Consider the following 20,940-nt stretch of genomic DNA (forward strand, 5'->3'; position numbering starts at 1 on the left):
CAAAAGTACAGAACTATTGGATTGGACATACCGGGGATTGAACCTAGGACCTCATGAATGCAAAGCATACAACTACCACTGAGCTACCTCCCCGCACATAGAACTATCCCCGCACTTAAAAATTTAAGTTTTGAAATCATGACAGATTTCAAACTTACGCTAAGGCATAACTCCAATAGTACAGTACTATTGGATTGGACATTCCGGGGATTGAACCTAGAACCTCATGAATGCAAAGCATGCGCTCTACCACTGAGCTACATCCCCACATAGAGAACTAGCCCGACAATTAAAAATGTTTAGTTTCGAAATCATGATAGATTTCAATCCCAGGCCAATGCATATCTCTAGAACAAGGAAATTATTGGAGATGCTGGGGATTGAACCCAGGACTTCATACATGCGAAGCATGCGCTCTACCAATGAGCTACAACCCCACACGTGGAAATGTCCCCCACTTAATATTTTAAGTTTTGAAATCATGACAGATTTCAAACTTACGCTAAGGCATATCTCCAAAAGTACAGTACTATTGGATTGAACATACCGGGGATTGAACCTAGGACCTCATGAATGCAAAGCATACAACTACCACTGAGCTACCTCCCCACGCATAGAACCAGACCCCCACTTAAAAAATTTTAGTTTTGAAATCATGATAGATTTCAATCTTAGGCAAAGGCTAAACTCATAAAATCGTTATTGTTGGAGATGCTGGGGATTGAACCCAGGACCTCATACATGCAAAGCATGCGCTCTACCACTGAGCTACATCCCCACATCCATGGTATGCCCCCCCACTTAAAATTTTAAGTTTTGAAATCATGACAGATTTCAATCTTAGGCAAAGGCTTAACTCATAAAATAGTAATTGTTGGAGATGCTGGGGATTGAACCCAGGACCTCATACATGCAAAGGATGCGCTCTACCACTGAGCTACATCCCCACATCCATGATACGCCCCCCCCACTTAAAATTTTAAGTTTTGAAATCATGATAGATTTGAATCTTAGGCAAAGGCTAAACTCATAAAATTGTTATTGTTGGAGATGCTGGGGATTGAACCCAGGACCTCATACATGCAAAGCATGCGCTCTACCACTGAGCTACATCCCCACATCCATGGTATGCCCCCCCACTTAAAATTTTAAGTTTTGAAATCATGACAGTTTTCAATCTTAGGCAAAGGCTAAACTCATAAAATTGTTATTGTTGGAGATGCTGGGGATTGAACCCAGGACCTCATACATGCAAAGCATGCGCTCTACCACTGAGCTACATCCCCACATAGGGAACTGGCCCCCCAATTAAAAATTTTTAGTTTTGAAATCATGATAGATTTCAATCGCCGGCCCAGGCTTAACTCACGAACAAGAAAATTATTGGAAAAGCTGGGGATTGAACCCAGGACCTCATACATGCAAAGCATGCGCTCTACCACTGAGCTACATCCCCACATCCATGGAATACGGCCCCCACTTAAAATTTTAAGTTTTGAAATCATGACAGATTTCAATCTTAGGCAAAGGCTTAACTCATAAAAGAGTTATTGTTGGAGATGCTGGGGATCGAACCCAGGACCTCATACATGCGAAGAATGCGCTCTACCACTGAGCTATATCCCCACATAGGGAACTGACCCCCCAATTAAAAATGTTTAGTTTTGAAATCATGATAGATTTCAATCCCAGGCCAAGGCTTAACCCAAGAACAAGGAAATTATTGGAGAAGCAGGGGATTGAACCCAGGACCTCATACATGCGAAGCATGCGCTCTACCACTGAGCTACAACCCCACACAAGGAAATGTCCCCCACTTAATATTTTAAGTTTTGAAATCATGACAGACTTCAAACTTACGCTAAGGCATAACTCAAAAAGTACATTACTATTGGATTGGACATACCGGGGATTGAACCTAGGACCTCATGAATGCAAAGCATACAACTACCACTGAGCTACCTCCCCACGCATAGAACTAGACCCCCACTTAAAAATTTAAGTTTTGAAATCATGATAGATTTCAATCTTAGGCAAAGGCTAAACTCATAAAAACGTTATTGTTGGAAATGCTGGGGATTGAGGCCAGGACCTCATACATGCAAAGCATGCGCTCTACCACTGAGCTACATCCCCACATCCATGGTATGCCCCCCCCACTTAAAATTTTAAGTTTTGAAATCATGACAGATTTCAATCTTAGGCAAAGGCTTAACTCAAAAAACTGCAGTACTATTGGAGATGCCAGGTATTGAACCCAGGACCTCATACATGCAAAGCATGCGCTGTACCACTGGGCTACATCCCCACATAGGGAACTAGCCCGGCAATTAAAAATGTTTAGTTTCGAAATCATGATAGATTTCAATCCCAGGCCAAGGCTTAACTCAAGAACAAGGAAATTATTGGAGATGCTGGGGATTGAACCCAGGACCTCATACATGCAAAGCATGCGCTCTACCACTGAGCTACAACCCCACACATGGAGTTGTCCCCCACTTAAAAATTTAAGTTTTGAAATCATGATAGATTTCAATCTTAGGCAAAGGCTAAACTCATAAAATTGTTATTGTTGGAGATGCTGGGGATTGAAACCAGGACCTCATACATGCAAAGCATGCGCTCTACCACTGAGCTATATCCCCACCTAGGGAATTGACCCCCCAATTAGAAATGTTTAGTTTTGAAATCATGATAGATTTCAATCCTAGGTCCACGCTTAACTCACGAACAAGAAAATTATTGGAGATGCTGGGGATTGAACCCAGGACCTCATACATGCAAAGCATGCGCTCTACCACTGAGCTACATCCCCACATCCATGGTATGCAGCCCCCACTTAAAATTTTAAGTTTTGAAATCATGACAGATTTCAATCTTAGGCAAAGGCTTAACTCATAAAAGAGTTATTGTTGGAGATGCTGGGGATCGAACCCAGGACCTCATACATGCGAAGCATGCGCTCTACCACTGAGCTATATCCCCACATAGGGAACTGTCCCCCCAATTAAAAAAGTTTAGTTTTGAAATCATGATAGATTTCAATTCCAGGCCAAGGCTTAACTCAAGAACAAGGAAATTATTGGAGAAGCTGGGGATTGAACCCAGGACCTCATACATGCTAAGCATGCGCTCTACCACTGAGCTACAACCCCACACAAGGAAATGTCCCCCACTTAATATTTTAAGTTTTGAAATCATGACAGACTTCAAACTTACGCTAAGGCATAACTCCAAAAGTACAGTACTATTGGATTGGACATACCGGGGATTGAACCTAGGACCTCATGAATGCAAAGCATACAACTACCACTGAGCTACCTCCCCACGCATAGAACTAGACCCCCACTTAAAAATTTAAGTTTTGAAATCATGATAGATTTCAATCTTAGGCAAAGGCTAAACTCATAAAATCGTTTTTGTTGGAGATGCTGGGGATTGAACCCAGGACCTCATACATGCAAAGCATGCTCTCTACCACTGAGCTACATCCCCACATAGGGAACTGGCCCCCCAATTAAAAATTTTTAGTTTTGAAATCATGATAGATTTCAATCCCCGGCCCAGGCTTAACTCACGAACAAGAAAATTATTGGAAAAGCTGGGGATTGAACCCAGGACCTCATACATGCGAAGCATGCGCTCTACCACTGAGCTACATCCCCACATCCATGGTATGCTCCCGCACTTAAAAATTTAAGTTTTGAAATCATGACAGATTTCAATCTTAGGCAAAGGCTTAACTCATAAAAGAGTTATTGTTGGAGATGCTGGGGATCGAACCCAGGACCTCATACATGCGAAGAATGCGCTCTACCACTGAGCTATATCCCCACATAGGGAACTGACCCCCCAATTAAAAAAGTTTAGTTTTGAAATCATGATAGATTTCAATCCCCGGCCCAGGCTTCACTCACAAACAAGAAAATTATTGGAAAAGCTGGGGATTGAACCCAGGACCTCATACATGCGAAGCATGCGCTCTACCACCGAGCTACAATCCCACACACGGCAATGTCCCCCACTCAATATTTTAAGTTTTGAAATAATGATCGATTTCAACCTGAGGCAAAGGCTTAACTCCAAAAGTACAAAACTATTGGATTGGACATACCGGGGATTGAAGCTAGGACCTCATGAATGCAAAGCATACAACTACCACTGAGCTAACTCCCCACGCATAGAACTAGACCCCCACTTAAAAATTTAAGTTTTGAAATCATGATAGATTTGAATCTTAGGCAAAGGCTAAACTCATGAAATCGTTATTGTTGGAGATACTGGGGATTGAACCCAGGACCTCATACATGCAAAGCATGCGCTCTACCACTGAGCTACATCCCCACATTCATGGTATCCGCCCCCACTTATAATTTTAAGTTTTGAAATCATGACAGATTTCAATCTTAGGCAAAGGCTTAACTCATAAAATAGTAATTGTTGGAGAAGCTGGGGATTGAACCCAGGACCTCATACATGCAAAGCATGCGCTCTACCACTGAGCTACATCCCCACATCCATGGTATGCCCCCCCCACTTAAAATTTTAAGTTTTGAAATCATGATAGACTTCAATCTTAGGCAAAGGCTAAACTCATAAAATTGTTATTGTTGGAGATGCTGGGGATTGAACCCAGGACCTCATACATGCAAAGCATGCGCTCTACCACTGAGCTACATCCCCACATAGGGAACTGGCCCCCCAATTAAAAAATTTTAGTTTTGAAATCATGATAGATTTCAATCCTAGGTCCAGGCTTAACTCACGAACAAGAAAATTATTGGAGATGCTGGGGATTGAACCCAGGACCTCATACATGCAAAGCATGGGCTCTACCACTGAGCTACATCCCCACATCCATGGAATACGGCGCCCACTTAAAATTTTTAGTTTTGAAATCATGACAGATTTCAATCTTAGGCAAAGGCTTAACTCATAAAAGAGTTATTGTTGGAGATGCTGGGGATCGAACCCAGGACCTCATACATGCGAAGCATGCGCTCTACCACTGAGCTATATCCCCACATAGGGAACTGTCACCCCAATTAAAAAATTTTAGTTTTGAAATCATGATAGATTTCAATCCCCGGCGCAGGCTTAACTCACGAACAAGAAAATTATTGGAAAAGCTGGGGATTGAACCCAGGACCTCAAACATGCGAAGCATGCGCTCTACCACCGAGCTACAATCCCACACACGGCAATGTCCCCCACTCAATATTTTAAGTTTTGAAATAATGATCGATTTCAACCTGAGGCAAAGGCTTAACTCCAAAAGTACAAAACTATTGGATTGGACATATCGGGGATTGAACCTAGGACCTCATGAATGCAAAGCATGCGCTCTACCACTGAGCTACATCCCCACATAGGGAACTGGCCCCCCAATTAAAAAATTTTAGTTTTGAAATCATGATAGATTTCAATCCTAGGTCCAGGCTTAACTCACGAACAAGAAAATTATTGGAGATGCTGGGGATTGAACCCAGGACCTCATACATGCAAAGCATGGGCTCTACCACTGAGCTACATCCCCACATCCATGGAATACGGCGCCCACTTAAAATTTTTAGTTTTGAAATCATGACAGATTTCAATCTTAGGCAAAGGCTTAACTCATAAAGGAGTTATTGTTGGAGATGCTGGGGATCGAACCCAGGACCTCATACATGCGAAGCATGCGCTCTACCACTGAGCTATATCCCCACATAGGGAACTGTCACCCCAATTAAAAATTTTTAGTTTTGAAATCATGATAGATTTCAATCCCCGGCCCAGGCTTAACTCACGAACAAGAAAATTATTGGAAAAGCTGGGGATTGAACCCAGGACCTCAAACATGCGAAGCATGCGCTCTACCACCGAGCTACAATCCCACACACGGCAATGTCCCCCACTCAATATTTTAAGTTTTGAAATAATGATCGATTTCAACCTGAGGCAAAGGCTTAACTCCAAAAGTACAAAACTATTGGATTGGACATACCGGGGATTGAACCTAGGACCTCATGAATGCAAAGCATGCGCTCTACCACTGAGCTACATCCCCACATAGGGAACTGGCCCCCCAATTAAAAAATTTTAGTTTTGAAATCATGATAGATTTCAATCCTAGGTCCTGGCTTAACTCACGAACAAGAAAATTATTGGAGATGCTGGGGATTGAACCCAGGACCTCATACATGCAAAGCATGGGCTCTACCACTGAGCTACATCCCCACATCCATGGAATACGGCGCCCACTTAAAATTTTTAGTTTTGAAATCATGACAGATTTCAATCTTAGGCAAAGGCTTAACTCATAAAAGAGTTATTGTTGGAGATGCTGGGGATCGAACCCAGGACCTCATTCATGCGAAGCATGCGCTCTACCACTGAGCTATATCCCCACATAGGGAACTGTCACCCCAATTAAAAATTTTTAGTTTTGAAATCATGATAGATTTCAATCCCCGGCCCAGGCTTAACTCACGAACAAGAAAATTATTGGAAAAGCTGGGGATTGAACCCAGGACCTCATACATGCGAAGCATGCGCTCTACCACCGAGCTACAATCCCACACACGGCAATGTCCCCCACTCAATATTTTAAGTTTTGAAATAATGATCGATTTCAACCTGAGGCAAAGGCTTAACTCGAAAAGTACAAAACTATTGGATTGGACATACCGGGGATTGAACCTAGGACCTCATGAATGCAAAGCATACAACTACCACTGAGCTACCTCCCCACGCATAGAACTAGACCCCCACTTAAAAATTTAAGTTTTGAAATCATGATAGATTTGAATCTTAGGCAAAGGCTAAACTCATGAAATCATTATTGTTGGAGATACTGGGGATTGAACCCAGGACCTCATACATGCAAAGCATGCGCTCTACCACTGAGCTACATCCCCACATTCATGGTATCCCCCCCCACTTAAAATTTTAAGTTTTGAAATCATGACAGATTTCAATCTTAGGCAAAGGCTTAACTCATAAAATAGTAATGGTTGGAGAAGCTGGGGATTGAACCCAGGACCTCATACATGCAAAGCATGCGCTCTACCACTGAGCTACAACCCCACACATGGAGTTGTCCCCCACTTAAAAATTTAAGTTTTGAAATCATGATAGATTTCAATCTTAGGCAAAGGCTAAACTCATAAAATTGTCATTGTTGGAGATGCTGGGGATTGAACCCAGGACCTCATACATGCAAAGCATGCGCTCTACCACTGAGCTATATCCCCACCTAGGGAATTGACCCCCCAATTAAAAATGTTTAGTTTTGAAATCATGATAGATTTCAATCCTAGGTCCACGCTTAACTCACGAACAAGAAAATTATTGGAGATGCTGGGGATTGAACCCAGGACCTCATACATGCAAAGCATGCGCTCTACCACTGAGCTACATCCCCACATCCATGGTATGCAGCCCCCACTTAAAATTTTAAGTTTTGAAATCATGACAGATTTCAATCTTAGGCAAAGGCTAAACTCATAAAAGAGTTATTGTTGGAGATGCTGGGGATCGAACCCAGGACCTCATACATGCGAAGCATGCCCTCTACCACTGAGCTATATCCCCACATAGGGAACTGTCCCCCCAATTAAAAAAGTTTAGTTTTGAAATCATGATAGATTTCAATCCCAGGCCAAGGCTTAACTCAAGAACAAGGAAATTATTGGAGAAGCTGGGGATTGAACCCAGGACCTCATACATGCGAAGCATGCGCTCTACCACTGAGCTACAACCCCACACAAGGAAATGTCCCCCACTTAATATTTTTAGTTTTGAAATCATGACAGACTTCAAACTTACGCTAAGGCATAACTCCAAAAGTACAGTACTATTGGATTGGACATACCGGGGATTGAACCTAGGACCTCATGAATGCAAAGCATACAACTACCACTGAGCTACCTCCCCACGCATAGAACTAGACCCCCACTTAAAAATTTAAGTTTTGAAATCATGATAGATTTCAATCTTAGGCAAAGGCTAAACTCATAAAATCGTTTTTGTTGGAGATGCTGGGGATTGAACCCAGGACCTCATACATGCAAAGCATGCGCTCTACCACTGAGCTACATCCCCACATAGGGAACTGGCCCCCCAATTAAAAAATTTTAGTTTTGAAATCATGATAGATTTCAATCCCCGGCCCAGGCTTAACTCACGAACAAGAAAATTATTGGAAAAGCTGGGGATTGAACCCAGGACCTCATACATGCGAAGCATGCGCTCTACCACCGAGCTACAATCCCACACACGGCAATGTCCCCCACTTAATATTTTAAGTTTTGAAATAATGATCGATTTCAACCTGAGGCAAAGGCATAACTCCAAAAGTACAGTACTATTGGATTGGACATACCGGGGATTGAACATAGGACCTCATGAATGCAAAGCATACAACTACCACTGAGCTACCTCCCCACGCATAGAACTAGACCCCCACTTAAAAATTTAAGTTTTGAAATCATGATAGATTTCAATCTTAGGCAAAGGCTAAACTCATAAAATCGTTTTTGTTGGAGATGCAGGGGATTGAACCCAGGACCTCATACATGCAAAGCATGCGCTCTACCACTGAGCTACATCCCCACATAGGGAACTGACCCCCCAATTAAAAATGTTTAGTTTTGAAATCATGATAGATTTCAATCCCAGGCCAAGGCTTAACCCAAGAACAAGGAAATTATTGGAGAAGCAGGGGATTGAACCCAGGACCTCATACATGCGAAGCATGCGCTGCACCACTGAGCTACAACCCCACACAAGGAAATGTCCCCCACTTAATATTTTAAGTTTTGAAATCATGACAGACTTCAAACTTACGCTAAGGCATAACTCAAAAAGTACAGTACTATTGGATTGGACATACCGGGGATTGAACCTAGGACCTCATGAATGCAAAGCATACAACTACCACTGAGCTACCTCCCCACGCATAGAACTAGACCCCCACTTAAAAATTTAAGTTTTGAAATCATGATAGATTTCAATCTTAGGCAAAGGCTAAACTCATAAAATTGTTATTGTTGGAGATGCTGGGGATTGAACCCAGGACCTCATACATGCAAAGCATGCGCTCTACCACTGAGCTACATCCCCACATAGGGAACTGGCCCCCCAATTAAAAATGTTTAGTTTTGAAATCATGATAGATTTCAATCCGAGGCCAAAGCTTAACTCAAGAACAAGGAAATTATTGGAGAAGCTGGTGATTGAACCCAGGACCTCATACATGCGAAGCATGCGCTCTACCACTGAGCTACATCCCCACATCCATGGTATGCTCCCGCACTTAAAAATTTAAGTTTTGAAATCATGACAGATTTCAATCTTAGGCAAAGGCTTAACTCATAAAAGAGTTATTGTTGGAGATGCTGGGGATCGAACCCAGGACCTCATACATGCGAAGAATGCGCTCTACCACTGAGCTATATCCCCACATAGGGAACTGACCCCCCAATTAAAAATGTTTAGTTTTGAAATCATGATAGATTTCAATCCCCGGCCCAGGCTTCACTCACGAACAAGAAAATTATTGGAAAAGCTGGGGATTGAACCCAGGACCTCATACATGCGAAGCATGCGCTCTACCACCGAGCTACAATCCCACACACGGCAATGTCCCCCACTCAATATTTTAAGTTTTGAAATAATGATCGATTTCAACCTGAGGCAAAGGCTTAACTCCAAAAGTACAAAACTATTGGATTGGACATACCGGGGATTGAACCTAGGACCTCATGAATGCAAAGCATACAACAACCACTGAGCAACCTCCCCACGCATAGAACTAGACCCCCACTTAAAAATTTAAGTTTTGAAATCATGATAGATTTCAATCTTAGGCAAAGGCTAAACTCATAAAATTGTTATTGTTGGAGATGCTGGGGATTGAACCCAGGACCTCATACATGCAAAGCATGCGCTCTACCACTGAGCTACATCCCCACATAGGGAACTGGCCCCCCAATTAAAAAATTTTAGTTTTGAAATCATGATAGATTTCAATCCTAGGTCCAGGCTTAACTCACGAACAAGAAAATTATTGGAGATGCTGGGGATTGAACCCAGGACCTCAGACATGCAAAGCATGCGCTCTACCACTGAGCTACATCCCCACATCCATGGTATGCGGCCCCCACTTAAAATTTTAAGTTTTGAAATCATGACAGATTTCAATCTTAGGCAAAGGCTTAACTCATAAAAGAGTTATTGTTGGAGATGCTGGGGATCGAACCCAGGACCTCGTACATGCGAAGCATGCGCTCTACCACTGAGCTACAACCCCACAAACGGAAATGTCCCCCCAATTAAAAATGTTTAGTTTTGAAATCATGATAGATTTCAATCCCAGGCCAAGGCTTAACTCAAGAACAAGGAAATTATTGGAGAAGCTGGGGATTGAACCCAGGACCTCATACATGCGAAGCATGCGCTCTACCACTGAGCTACAACCCCACACAAGGAAATGTCCCCCACTTAATATTTTAAGTTTTGAAATCATGACAGACTTCAAACTTACGCTAAGGCATAACTCCAAAAGTACAGTACTATTGGATTGGACATACCGGGGATTGAACCTAGGACCTCATGAATGCAAAGCATACAACAACCACTGAGCAACCTCCCCACGCATAGAACTAGACCCCCACTTAAAAATTTAAGTTTTGAAATCATGATAGATTTCAATCTTAGGCAAAGGCAAAACTCATAAAATCGTTATTGTTGGAGATGCTGGGGATTGAACCCAGGACCTCATACATGCAAAGCATGCGCTCTACCACTGAGCTACATCCCCACATAGGGAACTGGCCCCCCAATTAAAAAATTTTAGTTTTGAAATCATGATAGATTTCAATCCTAGGTCCAGGCTTAACTCACGAACAAGAAAATTATTGGAGATGCTGGGGATTGAAACCAGGACCTCATACATGCAAAGCATGCGCTCTACCACTGAGCTACATCCCCACATCCATGGTATGCGGCCCCCACTTAAAATTTTAAGTTTTGAAATCATGACAGATTTCAATCTTAGGCAAAGGCTTAACTCATAAAAGAGTTATTGTTGGAGATGCTGGGGATCGAACCCAGGACCTCGTACATGCGAAGCATGCGCTCTACCACTGAGCTACAACCCCACACACGGAAATGTCCCCCCAATTAAAAATGTTTAGTTTTGAAATCATGATAGATTTCAATCCCAGGCCAAGGCTTAACTCAAGAACAAGGAAATTATTGGAGAAGCTGGGGATTGAACCCAGGACCTCATACATGCTAAGCATGCGCTCTACCACTGAGCTACAACCCCACACAAGGAAATGTCCCCCACTTAATATTTTAAGTTTTGAAATCATGACAGACTTCAAACTTACGCTAAGGCATAACTCCAAAAGTACAGTACTATTAAATTGGACATACCGGGGATTGAACCTAGGACCTCATGAATGCAAAGCATACAACAACCACTGAGCAACCTCCCCACGCATAGAACTAGACCCCCACTTAAAAATTTAAGTTTTGAAATCATGATAGATTTCAATCTCAGGCAAAGGCAAAACTCATAAAATCGTTATTGTTGGAGATGCTGGGGATTGAACCCAGGACCTCATACATGCAAAGCATGCGCTCTACCACTGAGCTACATGCCCACATAGGGAACTGGCCCCCCAATTAAAAATGTTTAGTTTTGAAATCATGATAGATTTCAATCCCAGGCCAAGGCTTAACTCAAGAACAAGGAAATTATTGGAGAAGCTGGGGATTGAACCCAGGACCTCATACATGCGAAGCATGCGCTCTACCACTGAGCTACATCCCCACATCCATGGTACACCCCCCCCACTTAAAATTTTAAGTTTTGAAATCATGACAGATTTCAATCTTAGGCAAAGGCTTAACTCAAAAGTGCAGTACCATTGGAGATGCCAGGTATTGAACCCAGGACCTCATACAGGCAAAGCATGCGCTGTACCACTGAGCCACATCCCCACATAGGGAACTAGCCCGGCAATTAAAAATGTTTAGTTTCGAAATCATGATAGACTTCAATCCCTGGCCAAGGCTTAACTCCAGAACAAGGAAATTATTGGAAATGCTGGGGATTGAACCCAGGACTTCATACATGCAAAGCATGCGCTCTACCACTGAGCTACAAACCCAGACATGGAGTTGTCCCCCACTTAAAAATTAAAGTTTTGAAATCATGATAGATTTCAATCTTAGGCAAAGGCTAAACTCATAAAATTGCTATTGTTGGAGATGCTGGGGATTGAACCCAGGACCTCATACATGCAAAGCATGCGCTCTACCACTGAGCTACATCCCACATAGGGAACTGGCCCCCCAATTAAAAATGTTTAGTTTTGAAATCATGATAGATTTCAATCCTAGGTCCAGGCTTAACTCACGAACAAGAAAATTATTGGAGATGCTTTTGGAACTCCAAAAGTACAGTACTATTGGATTGGACATACCGGGGATTGAACCTAGGACCTCATGAATGCAAAGCATACAACTACCACTGAGCTACCTCCCCACGCATAGAACTAGACCCCCACTTAAAAATTTAAATTTTGAAATCATGATAGATTTCAATCTTGGGCAAAGGCTAAACTCATAAAACCGTTATAGTTGGAGATGCTGGGGATTGAACCCAGGACCTCATACATGCAAAGCATGCGCTCTACCACTGAGCTACATCCCCACATCCGTGGTGTGCCCCCCCCACTTAAAATTTTAAGTTTTGAAATCATGCAAGATTTCAATCTTAGGCAAAGGCTTAACTCATAAAATAGTAATTGTTGGAAATGCTGGGGATTGAACCCATGACCTCATACATGCAAAGCATGCGCTCAGCCACTGAGCTACATCTCCACATCCATGGTGTGCCCCCCCACTTAAAATTTTTAAGTTTTGAAATCATGATAGATTTCAATCTTAGGCAAAGGCTAAACTCATAAAATTGTTATTGTTGGAGATGCTGGGGATTGAACCCAGGACCTCATACATGCGAAGCATGCGCTCTACCACTGAGCTACATCCCCACATAGGGAACTGGCCCCCCAATTAAAAAATTTTAGTTTTGAAATCATGATAGATTTCAATCTTAGGTCCAGGCTTAACTCACGAACAAGAAAATTATTGGAGATGCTGGGGATTGAACCCAGGACCTCATACATGCAAAGCATGTGCTCTACCACTGAGCTACATCCCCACATCCATGGTATGCAGCCCCCACTTTAAATTTTAAGTTTTGAAATCATGACAGATTTCAATCTTAGGCAAAGGCTTAACTCATGAAAGAGTTATTGTTGGAGATGCTGGGGATCGAACCCAGGACCTCGTACATGCAAAGCATGCGCTCTACCACTGAGCTACATCCCCACATAGGGAACTGGCCCCCCAATTAAAAAATTTTAGTTTTGAAATCATGATAGATTTCAATCCTAGGTCCAGGCCTAACTCACGAACAAGAAAATTATTGGAGATGCTGGGGATTGAACCCAGGACCTCATACATGCAAAGCATGCGCTCTACCACTGAGCTACAACCCCACACAAGGAAATGTCCCCCACTTAATATTTTAAGTTTTGAAATCATGACAGACTTCAAACTTACGCTAAGGCATATCCCCAAAAGTACAGTACTATTGGATTGGACATACCGGGGATTGAACCTTGGACCTCATGAATGCAAAGCATACAACTACCACTGAGCTACCTCCCCACGCATAGAACTAGACCCCCACTAAAAAATTTAAGTTTTGAAATCATGATAGATTTCAATCTTAGGCAAAGGCTTAACTCATAAAATAGTTATTGTTGGAGATGCTGGGGATTGAACCCAGGACCACATACATGCAAAGCATGCGCTCTACCACTGAGCTACATCGCCACATAGGGAACTTGACCCCAAATTAAAAAATTTTAGTTTTGAAATCATGATGGATTTCAATCGCAGGCCAAAGCTTAACTTAAGAACAAGGAAGTTATTGGAGAGGCTGGGGATTGAACCCAGGACCTCATACATGCGAAGCATGCGCTCTACCACTGATCTACAACCCCACACATGGAACTCTCCCCCACTTAATATTTTTAGTTTTGAAATCATGACAGATTTCAAACTTACGCTAAGGCATAACTCCAAAAGTACAGTACTATTGGACTGGACATACCGGGGATTGAATCTAGGACCTCATGAATGCAAAGCATACAACTACCACTGAGCTACATCCCCACACCTAGAACTAGCCCCCCACTTAAAAATGTTTAGTTTTGAAATCATGATAGATTTCAATCCCAGGGCAAGGCTTAACTCAAGAACAAGGAAATTATTGGAGAAGCTGGGGATTGAACCCAGGACCTCATACATGCGAAACATGTGCTCTACCACTGAGCTACAACCCACACACGGAAACGTCCCCCACTTAATATTTTAAGTTTTGAAATAATGATCGATTTCAACCTGAGGCAAAGGCATAACTCAAAAGAACAGTACTATTGGATTGGACATACCGGGGATTGAACCGAGGACCTCATGAATGCAAAGCATACAACTACCACTGAGCTACCTCCCCACGCATAGAACTAGACCCCCACTTAAAATTTTAAGTTTTGAAATCATGATAGATTTCAATCATAGGCAAAGGCTAAACTCATGAAATCGTTATTGTTGGAGATGCTGGGGATTGAACCCAGGACCTCATACATGCAAAGCATGCGCTCTACCACTGAGCTACATCCCCACATAGGGAACTGGGCGCCCAATTAAAAAATTTTAGTTTTGAAATCATGATAGATTTCAATCCCCGGCCCAGGCTTAACTCACGAACAAGAAAATTATTGGAGAGGCTGGGGATTGAACCCAGGACCTCATACATGCAAAGCATGCGCTCTACCACTGAGCTACAACCCCACACATGGAAATGTCCCCCACTTAATATTTTAAGTTTTGAAATCATGACAGATTTCAAACTTACGCTAAGGCATAACTCCAAAAGTACAGTACTATTGGATTGGACATACCGGGGATTGAACCTTGGACCTCATGAATGCAACGCATACAACTACCACTGAGCTACCTCCCCGCACATAGAACTAGCCCCCCACTTAAAAATTTAAGTTTTGAAATCATGATAGATTTCAATCTTAGGCAAAGGCTTAACTCATAAAATAGTTAATGTTGGAGATGCTGGGGATTGAACCCAGGACCTCATACATGCAAAGCATGCGCTCTACCACTGAGCTACATCCCCACATAGGGAACTCGACCCCAAATTAAAAATTTTTAGTTTTGAAATCATGATGGATTTCAATCGCAGGCCAAAGCTTAACTCAAGAACAAGGAAGTTATTGGAGAGGCTGGGGATTGAACCCAGGATCTCATACATGCGAAGCATGCGCTCTACCACTGATCTACAACCCCACACATGGAACTCTCCCCCACTTAATATTTTAAGTTTTGAAATCATGACAGATTTCAAACTTACGCTAAGGCATAACTCCAAAAGTACAGTACTATTGGACTGGACATACCGGGGATTGAATCTAGGACCTCATGAATGCAAAGCATACAACTACCACTGAGCTACATCCCCACACCTAGAACTAGCCCCCCACTTAAAAATGTTTAGTTTTGAAATCATGATAGATTTCAATCGCAGGCCAAGGCTTAACTCAAGAACAAGGAAATTATTGGAGATGCTGGGGATTGAACGCAGGACCTCATACATGCAAAGCATGCGCTCTACCACTGAGCTACATCCCCACATAGGCGACTGGCCCCCAAATTAAATTTTTTTAGTTTTGAAATCATGATAGAATTCAATCCCAGGCCAAGGCTTAACTCAAGAACAAGGAAATTATTGGAGATGCTGGGGATTGAACGCAGGACCTCATACATGCAAAGCATGCGCTCTACCACTGAGCTACATCCCCACATCCATGGTGTGCCCCCCCACTTAAAATTTTAAGTTTTGAAATCATGACAGATTTCAATCTTAGGCAAAGGCTTTACTCATAAAATAGTTATTGTTGGAGATGCTGGGGATTGAACCCAGGACCTCATACATGCAAAGCATGTGCTCTACCACTGAGCTACATCCCCACATAGGGAACTGGCCCCCCAATTAAAAATTTTTAGTTTTGAAATCATGATAGATTTCAATCCCAGGCCCGGGCATAACTCACGAACAAGAAAATTATTGGAGATGCGGGGGATTGAACCCAGGACCTCATACATGCAAAGCATGCGCTCTACCACTGAGCTACATCCCCACATCCATGGTATGCGCCCCCACTTAAAATTTTAAGTTTTGAAATCATGACAGATTTCAATCTTAGGCAAAGGCTTAAATCATAAAAGAGTTATTGTTGGAGATGCTGGGGATTGAACCTAGGACCTCACACATGCAAAGCATGCGCTCTACCACTGAGCTACATCCCCACATAGGGAACTGGCCCCCCAATTAAAAATTTTTTGTTTTGAAATCATGATAGATTTCAATCCCCGGCCCAGGCTTAACTCACGAACAAGAAAATTACTGGAGATGCTGGGGATTGAACCCAGGACCTCATACATGCAAAGCATGCGCTCTACCACTGAGCTACATCCCCACACATGGAAAAGTCCCTCACTTAATATTTTAAGTTTTTAAATAATGATAGATTTCAACCATGAAGCAATGGCTTAACTCCAAAAGTACAGTACTATTGGATTGGACAAACCGGTGTTTGAAACTAGGACCTCATGAATGCAAAGCATACAACTACCACTGAGCTACATCCCCACACATGGAAATGTCCCCCACTTAATATTTTAAGTTTTGAAATAATGATAGATTTCAACCTGAGGCAAAGGCTTAACTCCAAAAGTACAGTACTATTGGATTGGACATAACGGGGATTGAACCTAGGACCTCATGAATGCAAAGCATACAACTACCACTGAGCTACATCCCCACACATAGAACTAGCCCCCCACTTAAAAATGTTTAGTTTTGAAATCATGATAGATTTCAATCGCAGGCCAAGGCTTAACTCAAGAACAAAGAAATTATTGGAGATGCTGGGGATTGAACCCAGGACCTCACACATGCAAAGCATGCGCTCTACCACTGAGCTACATCCCCACACATGGAAATGTCCCCCACTTAATATTTTAAGTTTTGAAATCATGACAGATTTCAAACTTACGCTAAGGCATAACTCCAAAACTACAGTACTATTGGATTGGACATACCGGGGATTGAACCTAGGACCTCATGAATGCAAAGCATACAACTACCACTGAGCTACCTCCCCGCACATAGAACTAGCCCCCCACTTAAAAATTTAAGTTTTGAAATCATGATAGATTTCAATCTTAGGCAAAGGCTTAACTCATAAAACAGTTATTGCTGGAGATGCTGGGGATTGAACCGAGGACCTCATACATGCAAAGCATGTGCTCTACCACTGAGCTACATCCCCACATAGGGTACTGGCCAAAAATTAAAAATTTTTAGTTTTGAAATCATGATAGATTTCAATCGCAGGCCAAGGCTTAACTCAAGAACAAGGAAATTATTGGAGATGCAGGGGATTGAACCCAGGACCTCATACATGCGAAGCATGCGCTCTATCACTGAGCAACAACCCCACACATGGAAATGTCCCCCACTTAATATTTTAAGTTTTGAAATCATGACAGATTTCAAACTTACGCTAAGGCATAACTCCAAAAGTGCAGTACAATTGGATTGGACATACCGGGGATTGAACCGAGGACCTCATGAATGCAAAGCATACAACTACCACTGAGCTACCTCCCCGCACATAGAACTAGCCCCCCACTTAAAATTTTTAGTTTTGAAATCATGATAGATTTCAATCTCAGGCAAAGGCTTAACTCATAAAATAGTTATTGTTGGAGATGCTGGGGATTGAACCCAGGACCTCATACATGCAAAGCATGCGCTCTACCACTGAGCTACATCCCCACATAGGGAACTCGCCCCTAAATTAAAAATTTTTAGTTTCGAAATCATGATGGATTTCAATCGCAGGCCAAAGCTTAACTGAAGAACAAGGAAGTTATTGGAGATACTGGGGATTGATCCCAGGATCTCATACATGCGAAGCATGCGCTCTACCACTGAGCTACAACCCCACACATGGAACTCTCCCCCACTTAATATTTTAAGTTTTGAAATCATGACAGATTTCAAACTTACGCTAAGGCATAACTCAAAAAGTACAGTACTATTGGACTGGACATACCGGGGATTGAACCTAGGACCTCATGAATGCAAAGCATACAACTACCACTGACCTACATCCCCACACCTAGAACTTGCCCCCCACTTAAAAATGTTTAGTTTTGAAATCATGATAGATTTCAATCGCAGGCCAAGGCTTTACTCAAGAACAAGGAAATTTTTGGAGATGCTGGGGATTGAACCCAGGACCTCATCAATGCAAAGCATGCGCTCCACCACTGAGCTACATCCCCACATAGGGAACTCACCCCCCAATTAAAAATTTTTAGTTTTGAAATCATGATAGATTTCAATCTTAGGCAAAGGTTTAACTCAAAAGAAAGGTTATTATGGAAGATGCTGGGGATTGAACTCAGGACCTCTTACATGCGAAGCTTGCCCTCTACCACTGAGCTACATCCCCACATCCATGGTATGCCCCCCCCCCCCACTTAATATTTTAAGTTTTGAAATCATGACAGATTTCAATCTTAGGCAAAGGCTTAACTCAAAAGAAAGGCTATTATTGGAGATGCTGGGGATTGAACCCAGGACCTCATACATGCAAAGCACACGCTCTACCATTGAGCTACATCCCCACACATGGACTGGTCCCCCACTTAATATTTTAAGTTTTGAAATCATGACAGATTTCAATCTTAGGCAAAGGCTTAACTCAAAAGAAAGGTTATTATTGGAGATGCTGGGGATTGAACCCAGGACCTCATACATGCGAAGCATGCGCTCTACCACTGAGCTACATCCCCACACATGGAACAGTCCCCCACTTAATATTTTAAGTTTTGAAATCTTGACAGATTTCAAACTTACGCTAAGGCATAATTCCAAAAGTACAGTACTATTGGATTGGACATACCGGGGATTGAACCTAGGACCTCATGAATGCAAAGCATACAACTACCACTGAGCTACATTCGCACACATGGAACCGGCCCACCACTTAATATTCCAAGTTTTGAAATCATGATAGATTTCAATCTCAGGCCAAGGCTTAACTCAAGAACAAAGAAATTATTGGAGATGCTGGGGATTGAACCCAGGACTTCATACATGCGAAGCATGCGCTCTATCACTGAGGTACATCCCCACACATGGGATGGGCTCACCACTTAATATTTTAAGTTTTGAAATCATGATAGAGTTCAATCTTAGGCTTAACTCCGAAGCTACTTTACAATTGGAGATGCTGGGGCTTAAACCCAGGACCTCATACATGCAAAGCACACACACTACCACTGAGCTACATCCCCACATTAAGGATAAGTCCCCCACATAAAATGTTAAGTTTTGAAATCATGAAAGATTTCAATCTTAGGCAAAGGCTAAACTCAAAAACATGGTTATTGTTGAAGATGCTGGGGATTGAACCCAGGACCTCATACAAGCAAATTATGGGCTCTACCACTGAGCTACACCCCTAAAACATTTACGTCTTTAAAGGGCCTACCCCTCAAGATTTTAACTTTTGAAATCATAATAGACTTCAACCTGAAGCATAGGCTCAAATCAAAAACTAGCCTGCTATCGGAGATGCCAGAGATTGAACTCAGGACCTCACACATGCAAAGCATGCGCTCTACCACGGAACTTCATCCCCATCCTTGGGATTCAGACACCATTTAAAATGTTGAAATCATGATAGATTTCTATCTAATGGAAAGGCTTAAATAAAAAAAAAACTTGACTCTTGGAGGTGCTGGGGATTGAATTGAGGACTTCATACATGTGAAGCATGCGCTCTACCACTGAGCTACAACCCGATACATGGAATAGACCCACCCCTAAAAATTAAAAGTTTTGAAATCATGGTAGAGTTCAACCTTAAGTAAAGGCTGAACTCAGAAACAACGTTACTATAGGAGGTGCTGGGGATTGAAGCCAGGACCTCATGCAAGCGAAGCAGGGGCTCTGCCACTGAGCTACATCACAACACACGGAACAGGCCCACCACTGAATATTTTAAGTTTAGAAATCATGCTAGATTTCAACCATAGGGAATGGCTTTACCCAAAATCTAGGTTATTATGGGAGACACTGGGGATTGAACTCAGGACCTCACACATTCACCACTTAATATGTTAAGTTTTGAAATCACGACAGATTTCAAAGCAACGCTATGGCTTAACTCCAAAACGGCAGTACTACTGGAAATGCCGTGGATTGAACCCAGGACCGCATACATGCGAAGCATGGGCTCGACCACTGAGCTTCATCCCCACACCTGGAACTTCCCAACTACTTAATATTTTAAGTTTTGAAATCATGATAGAGTTCAATCTCAGGCTGAACTCCAAAACTATTTTACAATTGGAGATGCTGGGGATTGATCCCAGGCCGTTGCACATGCAAAGCAAGCGCTCTACCACTGAGCTACATCCCCACATGAAGGATTAGGCCCCCACTTAAAATGTTAAGTTTTGAAATCATAATAGACTTCAACCAAAGGGAATGTCTTAACTCAAAATCTAGGTCATTATGGGAGACACTGGGGATTGAACCTAGGACCTCAAACATGCAAAGCATGCGGTCTGCTACCGAGCTACATCCAAACATCAAGAAATGGCCCCCCACTTAAAATTTTAAATTTAGAAATCATGATAGATTTGAATCATAGGCAAAGGCTTAACTCAAAAACAGGGTTATTGTTGGAGATGCTGGAGATTGAACTCAGGACCTCA

At 42.4% G+C, this 20,940-nt stretch overlaps 81 non-coding genes across 81 annotated transcripts; all 81 read right to left on the reverse strand.

The window, feature by feature from the left end:
* Nucleotides 1–365: 365 nt before the first annotated feature.
* Nucleotides 366–437, reverse strand: trnaa-cgc (transfer RNA alanine (anticodon CGC)). The gene has a single exon. It is a non-coding gene; the product is annotated as a tRNA-Ala (tRNA).
* A 269-nt stretch (nt 438–706) lies between these two features.
* On the reverse strand, nt 707–778 carry trnaa-ugc (transfer RNA alanine (anticodon UGC)). The gene has a single exon. It is a non-coding gene; the product is annotated as a tRNA-Ala (tRNA).
* A 97-nt stretch (nt 779–875) lies between these two features.
* Nucleotides 876–947, reverse strand: trnaa-ugc (transfer RNA alanine (anticodon UGC)). The gene has a single exon. It is a non-coding gene; the product is annotated as a tRNA-Ala (tRNA).
* Nucleotides 948–1,045: 98 nt separating this feature from the next.
* On the reverse strand, nt 1,046–1,117 carry trnaa-ugc (transfer RNA alanine (anticodon UGC)). Its single transcript has one exon. It is a non-coding gene; the product is annotated as a tRNA-Ala (tRNA).
* A 97-nt stretch (nt 1,118–1,214) lies between these two features.
* Nucleotides 1,215–1,286, reverse strand: trnaa-ugc (transfer RNA alanine (anticodon UGC)). The gene has a single exon. It is a non-coding gene; the product is annotated as a tRNA-Ala (tRNA).
* Nucleotides 1,287–1,384: 98 nt separating this feature from the next.
* On the reverse strand, nt 1,385–1,456 carry trnaa-ugc (transfer RNA alanine (anticodon UGC)). The gene has a single exon. It is a non-coding gene; the product is annotated as a tRNA-Ala (tRNA).
* A 98-nt stretch (nt 1,457–1,554) lies between these two features.
* trnaa-cgc (transfer RNA alanine (anticodon CGC)) lies at nt 1,555–1,626 on the reverse strand. Its single transcript has one exon. It is a non-coding gene; the product is annotated as a tRNA-Ala (tRNA).
* A 98-nt stretch (nt 1,627–1,724) lies between these two features.
* trnaa-cgc (transfer RNA alanine (anticodon CGC)) lies at nt 1,725–1,796 on the reverse strand. The gene has a single exon. It is a non-coding gene; the product is annotated as a tRNA-Ala (tRNA).
* Nucleotides 1,797–2,064: 268 nt separating this feature from the next.
* Nucleotides 2,065–2,136, reverse strand: trnaa-ugc (transfer RNA alanine (anticodon UGC)). Its single transcript has one exon. It is a non-coding gene; the product is annotated as a tRNA-Ala (tRNA).
* Nucleotides 2,137–2,406: 270 nt separating this feature from the next.
* On the reverse strand, nt 2,407–2,478 carry trnaa-ugc (transfer RNA alanine (anticodon UGC)). Its single transcript has one exon. It is a non-coding gene; the product is annotated as a tRNA-Ala (tRNA).
* A 95-nt stretch (nt 2,479–2,573) lies between these two features.
* Nucleotides 2,574–2,645, reverse strand: trnaa-ugc (transfer RNA alanine (anticodon UGC)). Its single transcript has one exon. It is a non-coding gene; the product is annotated as a tRNA-Ala (tRNA).
* Nucleotides 2,646–2,743: 98 nt separating this feature from the next.
* Nucleotides 2,744–2,815, reverse strand: trnaa-ugc (transfer RNA alanine (anticodon UGC)). Its single transcript has one exon. It is a non-coding gene; the product is annotated as a tRNA-Ala (tRNA).
* A 98-nt stretch (nt 2,816–2,913) lies between these two features.
* Nucleotides 2,914–2,985, reverse strand: trnaa-cgc (transfer RNA alanine (anticodon CGC)). Its single transcript has one exon. It is a non-coding gene; the product is annotated as a tRNA-Ala (tRNA).
* A 98-nt stretch (nt 2,986–3,083) lies between these two features.
* trnaa-agc (transfer RNA alanine (anticodon AGC)) lies at nt 3,084–3,155 on the reverse strand. Its single transcript has one exon. It is a non-coding gene; the product is annotated as a tRNA-Ala (tRNA).
* A 268-nt stretch (nt 3,156–3,423) lies between these two features.
* On the reverse strand, nt 3,424–3,495 carry trnaa-ugc (transfer RNA alanine (anticodon UGC)). Its single transcript has one exon. It is a non-coding gene; the product is annotated as a tRNA-Ala (tRNA).
* Nucleotides 3,496–3,593: 98 nt separating this feature from the next.
* Nucleotides 3,594–3,665, reverse strand: trnaa-cgc (transfer RNA alanine (anticodon CGC)). Its single transcript has one exon. It is a non-coding gene; the product is annotated as a tRNA-Ala (tRNA).
* Nucleotides 3,666–3,762: 97 nt separating this feature from the next.
* On the reverse strand, nt 3,763–3,834 carry trnaa-cgc (transfer RNA alanine (anticodon CGC)). Its single transcript has one exon. It is a non-coding gene; the product is annotated as a tRNA-Ala (tRNA).
* Nucleotides 3,835–3,932: 98 nt separating this feature from the next.
* On the reverse strand, nt 3,933–4,004 carry trnaa-cgc (transfer RNA alanine (anticodon CGC)). Its single transcript has one exon. It is a non-coding gene; the product is annotated as a tRNA-Ala (tRNA).
* Nucleotides 4,005–4,272: 268 nt separating this feature from the next.
* On the reverse strand, nt 4,273–4,344 carry trnaa-ugc (transfer RNA alanine (anticodon UGC)). The gene has a single exon. It is a non-coding gene; the product is annotated as a tRNA-Ala (tRNA).
* Nucleotides 4,345–4,441: 97 nt separating this feature from the next.
* Nucleotides 4,442–4,513, reverse strand: trnaa-ugc (transfer RNA alanine (anticodon UGC)). Its single transcript has one exon. It is a non-coding gene; the product is annotated as a tRNA-Ala (tRNA).
* A 98-nt stretch (nt 4,514–4,611) lies between these two features.
* Nucleotides 4,612–4,683, reverse strand: trnaa-ugc (transfer RNA alanine (anticodon UGC)). Its single transcript has one exon. It is a non-coding gene; the product is annotated as a tRNA-Ala (tRNA).
* A 98-nt stretch (nt 4,684–4,781) lies between these two features.
* On the reverse strand, nt 4,782–4,853 carry trnaa-ugc (transfer RNA alanine (anticodon UGC)). Its single transcript has one exon. It is a non-coding gene; the product is annotated as a tRNA-Ala (tRNA).
* Nucleotides 4,854–4,951: 98 nt separating this feature from the next.
* trnaa-cgc (transfer RNA alanine (anticodon CGC)) lies at nt 4,952–5,023 on the reverse strand. The gene has a single exon. It is a non-coding gene; the product is annotated as a tRNA-Ala (tRNA).
* A 98-nt stretch (nt 5,024–5,121) lies between these two features.
* trnaa-cgc (transfer RNA alanine (anticodon CGC)) lies at nt 5,122–5,193 on the reverse strand. Its single transcript has one exon. It is a non-coding gene; the product is annotated as a tRNA-Ala (tRNA).
* Nucleotides 5,194–5,464: 271 nt separating this feature from the next.
* On the reverse strand, nt 5,465–5,536 carry trnaa-ugc (transfer RNA alanine (anticodon UGC)). Its single transcript has one exon. It is a non-coding gene; the product is annotated as a tRNA-Ala (tRNA).
* A 98-nt stretch (nt 5,537–5,634) lies between these two features.
* trnaa-cgc (transfer RNA alanine (anticodon CGC)) lies at nt 5,635–5,706 on the reverse strand. The gene has a single exon. It is a non-coding gene; the product is annotated as a tRNA-Ala (tRNA).
* Nucleotides 5,707–5,804: 98 nt separating this feature from the next.
* trnaa-cgc (transfer RNA alanine (anticodon CGC)) lies at nt 5,805–5,876 on the reverse strand. Its single transcript has one exon. It is a non-coding gene; the product is annotated as a tRNA-Ala (tRNA).
* A 271-nt stretch (nt 5,877–6,147) lies between these two features.
* On the reverse strand, nt 6,148–6,219 carry trnaa-ugc (transfer RNA alanine (anticodon UGC)). The gene has a single exon. It is a non-coding gene; the product is annotated as a tRNA-Ala (tRNA).
* Nucleotides 6,220–6,317: 98 nt separating this feature from the next.
* On the reverse strand, nt 6,318–6,389 carry trnaa-cgc (transfer RNA alanine (anticodon CGC)). Its single transcript has one exon. It is a non-coding gene; the product is annotated as a tRNA-Ala (tRNA).
* A 98-nt stretch (nt 6,390–6,487) lies between these two features.
* Nucleotides 6,488–6,559, reverse strand: trnaa-cgc (transfer RNA alanine (anticodon CGC)). Its single transcript has one exon. It is a non-coding gene; the product is annotated as a tRNA-Ala (tRNA).
* Nucleotides 6,560–6,827: 268 nt separating this feature from the next.
* trnaa-ugc (transfer RNA alanine (anticodon UGC)) lies at nt 6,828–6,899 on the reverse strand. Its single transcript has one exon. It is a non-coding gene; the product is annotated as a tRNA-Ala (tRNA).
* Nucleotides 6,900–6,996: 97 nt separating this feature from the next.
* trnaa-ugc (transfer RNA alanine (anticodon UGC)) lies at nt 6,997–7,068 on the reverse strand. Its single transcript has one exon. It is a non-coding gene; the product is annotated as a tRNA-Ala (tRNA).
* Nucleotides 7,069–7,163: 95 nt separating this feature from the next.
* Nucleotides 7,164–7,235, reverse strand: trnaa-ugc (transfer RNA alanine (anticodon UGC)). The gene has a single exon. It is a non-coding gene; the product is annotated as a tRNA-Ala (tRNA).
* A 98-nt stretch (nt 7,236–7,333) lies between these two features.
* trnaa-ugc (transfer RNA alanine (anticodon UGC)) lies at nt 7,334–7,405 on the reverse strand. The gene has a single exon. It is a non-coding gene; the product is annotated as a tRNA-Ala (tRNA).
* Nucleotides 7,406–7,503: 98 nt separating this feature from the next.
* trnaa-cgc (transfer RNA alanine (anticodon CGC)) lies at nt 7,504–7,575 on the reverse strand. The gene has a single exon. It is a non-coding gene; the product is annotated as a tRNA-Ala (tRNA).
* A 98-nt stretch (nt 7,576–7,673) lies between these two features.
* Nucleotides 7,674–7,745, reverse strand: trnaa-cgc (transfer RNA alanine (anticodon CGC)). The gene has a single exon. It is a non-coding gene; the product is annotated as a tRNA-Ala (tRNA).
* Nucleotides 7,746–8,013: 268 nt separating this feature from the next.
* On the reverse strand, nt 8,014–8,085 carry trnaa-ugc (transfer RNA alanine (anticodon UGC)). Its single transcript has one exon. It is a non-coding gene; the product is annotated as a tRNA-Ala (tRNA).
* Nucleotides 8,086–8,183: 98 nt separating this feature from the next.
* On the reverse strand, nt 8,184–8,255 carry trnaa-cgc (transfer RNA alanine (anticodon CGC)). The gene has a single exon. It is a non-coding gene; the product is annotated as a tRNA-Ala (tRNA).
* A 268-nt stretch (nt 8,256–8,523) lies between these two features.
* trnaa-ugc (transfer RNA alanine (anticodon UGC)) lies at nt 8,524–8,595 on the reverse strand. The gene has a single exon. It is a non-coding gene; the product is annotated as a tRNA-Ala (tRNA).
* A 438-nt stretch (nt 8,596–9,033) lies between these two features.
* Nucleotides 9,034–9,105, reverse strand: trnaa-ugc (transfer RNA alanine (anticodon UGC)). Its single transcript has one exon. It is a non-coding gene; the product is annotated as a tRNA-Ala (tRNA).
* A 98-nt stretch (nt 9,106–9,203) lies between these two features.
* On the reverse strand, nt 9,204–9,275 carry trnaa-cgc (transfer RNA alanine (anticodon CGC)). The gene has a single exon. It is a non-coding gene; the product is annotated as a tRNA-Ala (tRNA).
* Nucleotides 9,276–9,372: 97 nt separating this feature from the next.
* On the reverse strand, nt 9,373–9,444 carry trnaa-cgc (transfer RNA alanine (anticodon CGC)). Its single transcript has one exon. It is a non-coding gene; the product is annotated as a tRNA-Ala (tRNA).
* Nucleotides 9,445–9,542: 98 nt separating this feature from the next.
* trnaa-cgc (transfer RNA alanine (anticodon CGC)) lies at nt 9,543–9,614 on the reverse strand. Its single transcript has one exon. It is a non-coding gene; the product is annotated as a tRNA-Ala (tRNA).
* A 268-nt stretch (nt 9,615–9,882) lies between these two features.
* Nucleotides 9,883–9,954, reverse strand: trnaa-ugc (transfer RNA alanine (anticodon UGC)). The gene has a single exon. It is a non-coding gene; the product is annotated as a tRNA-Ala (tRNA).
* A 98-nt stretch (nt 9,955–10,052) lies between these two features.
* On the reverse strand, nt 10,053–10,124 carry trnaa-ugc (transfer RNA alanine (anticodon UGC)). Its single transcript has one exon. It is a non-coding gene; the product is annotated as a tRNA-Ala (tRNA).
* Nucleotides 10,125–10,222: 98 nt separating this feature from the next.
* trnaa-cgc (transfer RNA alanine (anticodon CGC)) lies at nt 10,223–10,294 on the reverse strand. Its single transcript has one exon. It is a non-coding gene; the product is annotated as a tRNA-Ala (tRNA).
* A 98-nt stretch (nt 10,295–10,392) lies between these two features.
* trnaa-cgc (transfer RNA alanine (anticodon CGC)) lies at nt 10,393–10,464 on the reverse strand. Its single transcript has one exon. It is a non-coding gene; the product is annotated as a tRNA-Ala (tRNA).
* Nucleotides 10,465–10,732: 268 nt separating this feature from the next.
* Nucleotides 10,733–10,804, reverse strand: trnaa-ugc (transfer RNA alanine (anticodon UGC)). Its single transcript has one exon. It is a non-coding gene; the product is annotated as a tRNA-Ala (tRNA).
* A 98-nt stretch (nt 10,805–10,902) lies between these two features.
* On the reverse strand, nt 10,903–10,974 carry trnaa-ugc (transfer RNA alanine (anticodon UGC)). The gene has a single exon. It is a non-coding gene; the product is annotated as a tRNA-Ala (tRNA).
* A 98-nt stretch (nt 10,975–11,072) lies between these two features.
* trnaa-cgc (transfer RNA alanine (anticodon CGC)) lies at nt 11,073–11,144 on the reverse strand. The gene has a single exon. It is a non-coding gene; the product is annotated as a tRNA-Ala (tRNA).
* A 98-nt stretch (nt 11,145–11,242) lies between these two features.
* Nucleotides 11,243–11,314, reverse strand: trnaa-agc (transfer RNA alanine (anticodon AGC)). Its single transcript has one exon. It is a non-coding gene; the product is annotated as a tRNA-Ala (tRNA).
* Nucleotides 11,315–11,582: 268 nt separating this feature from the next.
* On the reverse strand, nt 11,583–11,654 carry trnaa-ugc (transfer RNA alanine (anticodon UGC)). The gene has a single exon. It is a non-coding gene; the product is annotated as a tRNA-Ala (tRNA).
* A 98-nt stretch (nt 11,655–11,752) lies between these two features.
* Nucleotides 11,753–11,824, reverse strand: trnaa-cgc (transfer RNA alanine (anticodon CGC)). The gene has a single exon. It is a non-coding gene; the product is annotated as a tRNA-Ala (tRNA).
* Nucleotides 11,825–12,092: 268 nt separating this feature from the next.
* trnaa-ugc (transfer RNA alanine (anticodon UGC)) lies at nt 12,093–12,164 on the reverse strand. Its single transcript has one exon. It is a non-coding gene; the product is annotated as a tRNA-Ala (tRNA).
* A 473-nt stretch (nt 12,165–12,637) lies between these two features.
* trnaa-ugc (transfer RNA alanine (anticodon UGC)) lies at nt 12,638–12,709 on the reverse strand. The gene has a single exon. It is a non-coding gene; the product is annotated as a tRNA-Ala (tRNA).
* Nucleotides 12,710–12,807: 98 nt separating this feature from the next.
* Nucleotides 12,808–12,879, reverse strand: trnaa-ugc (transfer RNA alanine (anticodon UGC)). Its single transcript has one exon. It is a non-coding gene; the product is annotated as a tRNA-Ala (tRNA).
* A 98-nt stretch (nt 12,880–12,977) lies between these two features.
* trnaa-cgc (transfer RNA alanine (anticodon CGC)) lies at nt 12,978–13,049 on the reverse strand. The gene has a single exon. It is a non-coding gene; the product is annotated as a tRNA-Ala (tRNA).
* Nucleotides 13,050–13,147: 98 nt separating this feature from the next.
* On the reverse strand, nt 13,148–13,219 carry trnaa-ugc (transfer RNA alanine (anticodon UGC)). Its single transcript has one exon. It is a non-coding gene; the product is annotated as a tRNA-Ala (tRNA).
* A 98-nt stretch (nt 13,220–13,317) lies between these two features.
* Nucleotides 13,318–13,389, reverse strand: trnaa-ugc (transfer RNA alanine (anticodon UGC)). The gene has a single exon. It is a non-coding gene; the product is annotated as a tRNA-Ala (tRNA).
* Nucleotides 13,390–13,487: 98 nt separating this feature from the next.
* On the reverse strand, nt 13,488–13,559 carry trnaa-ugc (transfer RNA alanine (anticodon UGC)). The gene has a single exon. It is a non-coding gene; the product is annotated as a tRNA-Ala (tRNA).
* A 268-nt stretch (nt 13,560–13,827) lies between these two features.
* On the reverse strand, nt 13,828–13,899 carry trnaa-ugc (transfer RNA alanine (anticodon UGC)). Its single transcript has one exon. It is a non-coding gene; the product is annotated as a tRNA-Ala (tRNA).
* Nucleotides 13,900–13,997: 98 nt separating this feature from the next.
* trnaa-cgc (transfer RNA alanine (anticodon CGC)) lies at nt 13,998–14,069 on the reverse strand. Its single transcript has one exon. It is a non-coding gene; the product is annotated as a tRNA-Ala (tRNA).
* Nucleotides 14,070–14,339: 270 nt separating this feature from the next.
* On the reverse strand, nt 14,340–14,408 carry trnaa-cgc (transfer RNA alanine (anticodon CGC)). Its single transcript has one exon. It is a non-coding gene; the product is annotated as a tRNA-Ala (tRNA).
* Nucleotides 14,409–14,677: 269 nt separating this feature from the next.
* Nucleotides 14,678–14,749, reverse strand: trnaa-ugc (transfer RNA alanine (anticodon UGC)). Its single transcript has one exon. It is a non-coding gene; the product is annotated as a tRNA-Ala (tRNA).
* Nucleotides 14,750–14,847: 98 nt separating this feature from the next.
* trnaa-ugc (transfer RNA alanine (anticodon UGC)) lies at nt 14,848–14,919 on the reverse strand. Its single transcript has one exon. It is a non-coding gene; the product is annotated as a tRNA-Ala (tRNA).
* A 268-nt stretch (nt 14,920–15,187) lies between these two features.
* On the reverse strand, nt 15,188–15,259 carry trnaa-ugc (transfer RNA alanine (anticodon UGC)). Its single transcript has one exon. It is a non-coding gene; the product is annotated as a tRNA-Ala (tRNA).
* A 440-nt stretch (nt 15,260–15,699) lies between these two features.
* On the reverse strand, nt 15,700–15,771 carry trnaa-ugc (transfer RNA alanine (anticodon UGC)). The gene has a single exon. It is a non-coding gene; the product is annotated as a tRNA-Ala (tRNA).
* Nucleotides 15,772–15,869: 98 nt separating this feature from the next.
* trnaa-ugc (transfer RNA alanine (anticodon UGC)) lies at nt 15,870–15,941 on the reverse strand. The gene has a single exon. It is a non-coding gene; the product is annotated as a tRNA-Ala (tRNA).
* Nucleotides 15,942–16,038: 97 nt separating this feature from the next.
* trnaa-ugc (transfer RNA alanine (anticodon UGC)) lies at nt 16,039–16,110 on the reverse strand. Its single transcript has one exon. It is a non-coding gene; the product is annotated as a tRNA-Ala (tRNA).
* Nucleotides 16,111–16,208: 98 nt separating this feature from the next.
* trnaa-ugc (transfer RNA alanine (anticodon UGC)) lies at nt 16,209–16,280 on the reverse strand. The gene has a single exon. It is a non-coding gene; the product is annotated as a tRNA-Ala (tRNA).
* Nucleotides 16,281–16,377: 97 nt separating this feature from the next.
* On the reverse strand, nt 16,378–16,449 carry trnaa-ugc (transfer RNA alanine (anticodon UGC)). Its single transcript has one exon. It is a non-coding gene; the product is annotated as a tRNA-Ala (tRNA).
* A 98-nt stretch (nt 16,450–16,547) lies between these two features.
* trnaa-ugc (transfer RNA alanine (anticodon UGC)) lies at nt 16,548–16,619 on the reverse strand. The gene has a single exon. It is a non-coding gene; the product is annotated as a tRNA-Ala (tRNA).
* A 443-nt stretch (nt 16,620–17,062) lies between these two features.
* On the reverse strand, nt 17,063–17,134 carry trnaa-ugc (transfer RNA alanine (anticodon UGC)). The gene has a single exon. It is a non-coding gene; the product is annotated as a tRNA-Ala (tRNA).
* A 268-nt stretch (nt 17,135–17,402) lies between these two features.
* trnaa-ugc (transfer RNA alanine (anticodon UGC)) lies at nt 17,403–17,474 on the reverse strand. The gene has a single exon. It is a non-coding gene; the product is annotated as a tRNA-Ala (tRNA).
* A 437-nt stretch (nt 17,475–17,911) lies between these two features.
* Nucleotides 17,912–17,983, reverse strand: trnaa-ugc (transfer RNA alanine (anticodon UGC)). Its single transcript has one exon. It is a non-coding gene; the product is annotated as a tRNA-Ala (tRNA).
* Nucleotides 17,984–18,081: 98 nt separating this feature from the next.
* On the reverse strand, nt 18,082–18,153 carry trnaa-cgc (transfer RNA alanine (anticodon CGC)). Its single transcript has one exon. It is a non-coding gene; the product is annotated as a tRNA-Ala (tRNA).
* Nucleotides 18,154–18,423: 270 nt separating this feature from the next.
* On the reverse strand, nt 18,424–18,495 carry trnaa-ugc (transfer RNA alanine (anticodon UGC)). The gene has a single exon. It is a non-coding gene; the product is annotated as a tRNA-Ala (tRNA).
* A 273-nt stretch (nt 18,496–18,768) lies between these two features.
* On the reverse strand, nt 18,769–18,840 carry trnaa-ugc (transfer RNA alanine (anticodon UGC)). Its single transcript has one exon. It is a non-coding gene; the product is annotated as a tRNA-Ala (tRNA).
* A 96-nt stretch (nt 18,841–18,936) lies between these two features.
* trnaa-cgc (transfer RNA alanine (anticodon CGC)) lies at nt 18,937–19,008 on the reverse strand. Its single transcript has one exon. It is a non-coding gene; the product is annotated as a tRNA-Ala (tRNA).
* Nucleotides 19,009–19,277: 269 nt separating this feature from the next.
* On the reverse strand, nt 19,278–19,349 carry trnaa-cgc (transfer RNA alanine (anticodon CGC)). The gene has a single exon. It is a non-coding gene; the product is annotated as a tRNA-Ala (tRNA).
* A 1,221-nt stretch (nt 19,350–20,570) lies between these two features.
* On the reverse strand, nt 20,571–20,642 carry trnaa-ugc (transfer RNA alanine (anticodon UGC)). The gene has a single exon. It is a non-coding gene; the product is annotated as a tRNA-Ala (tRNA).
* Nucleotides 20,643–20,940: the final 298 nt, after the last annotated feature.

Source organism: Conger conger, chromosome 16 (genome assembly GCF_963514075.1).
Source record: "Conger conger chromosome 16, fConCon1.1, whole genome shotgun sequence".
NCBI classification, from domain to species: Eukaryota; Metazoa; Chordata; class Actinopteri; order Anguilliformes; family Congridae; genus Conger; species Conger conger.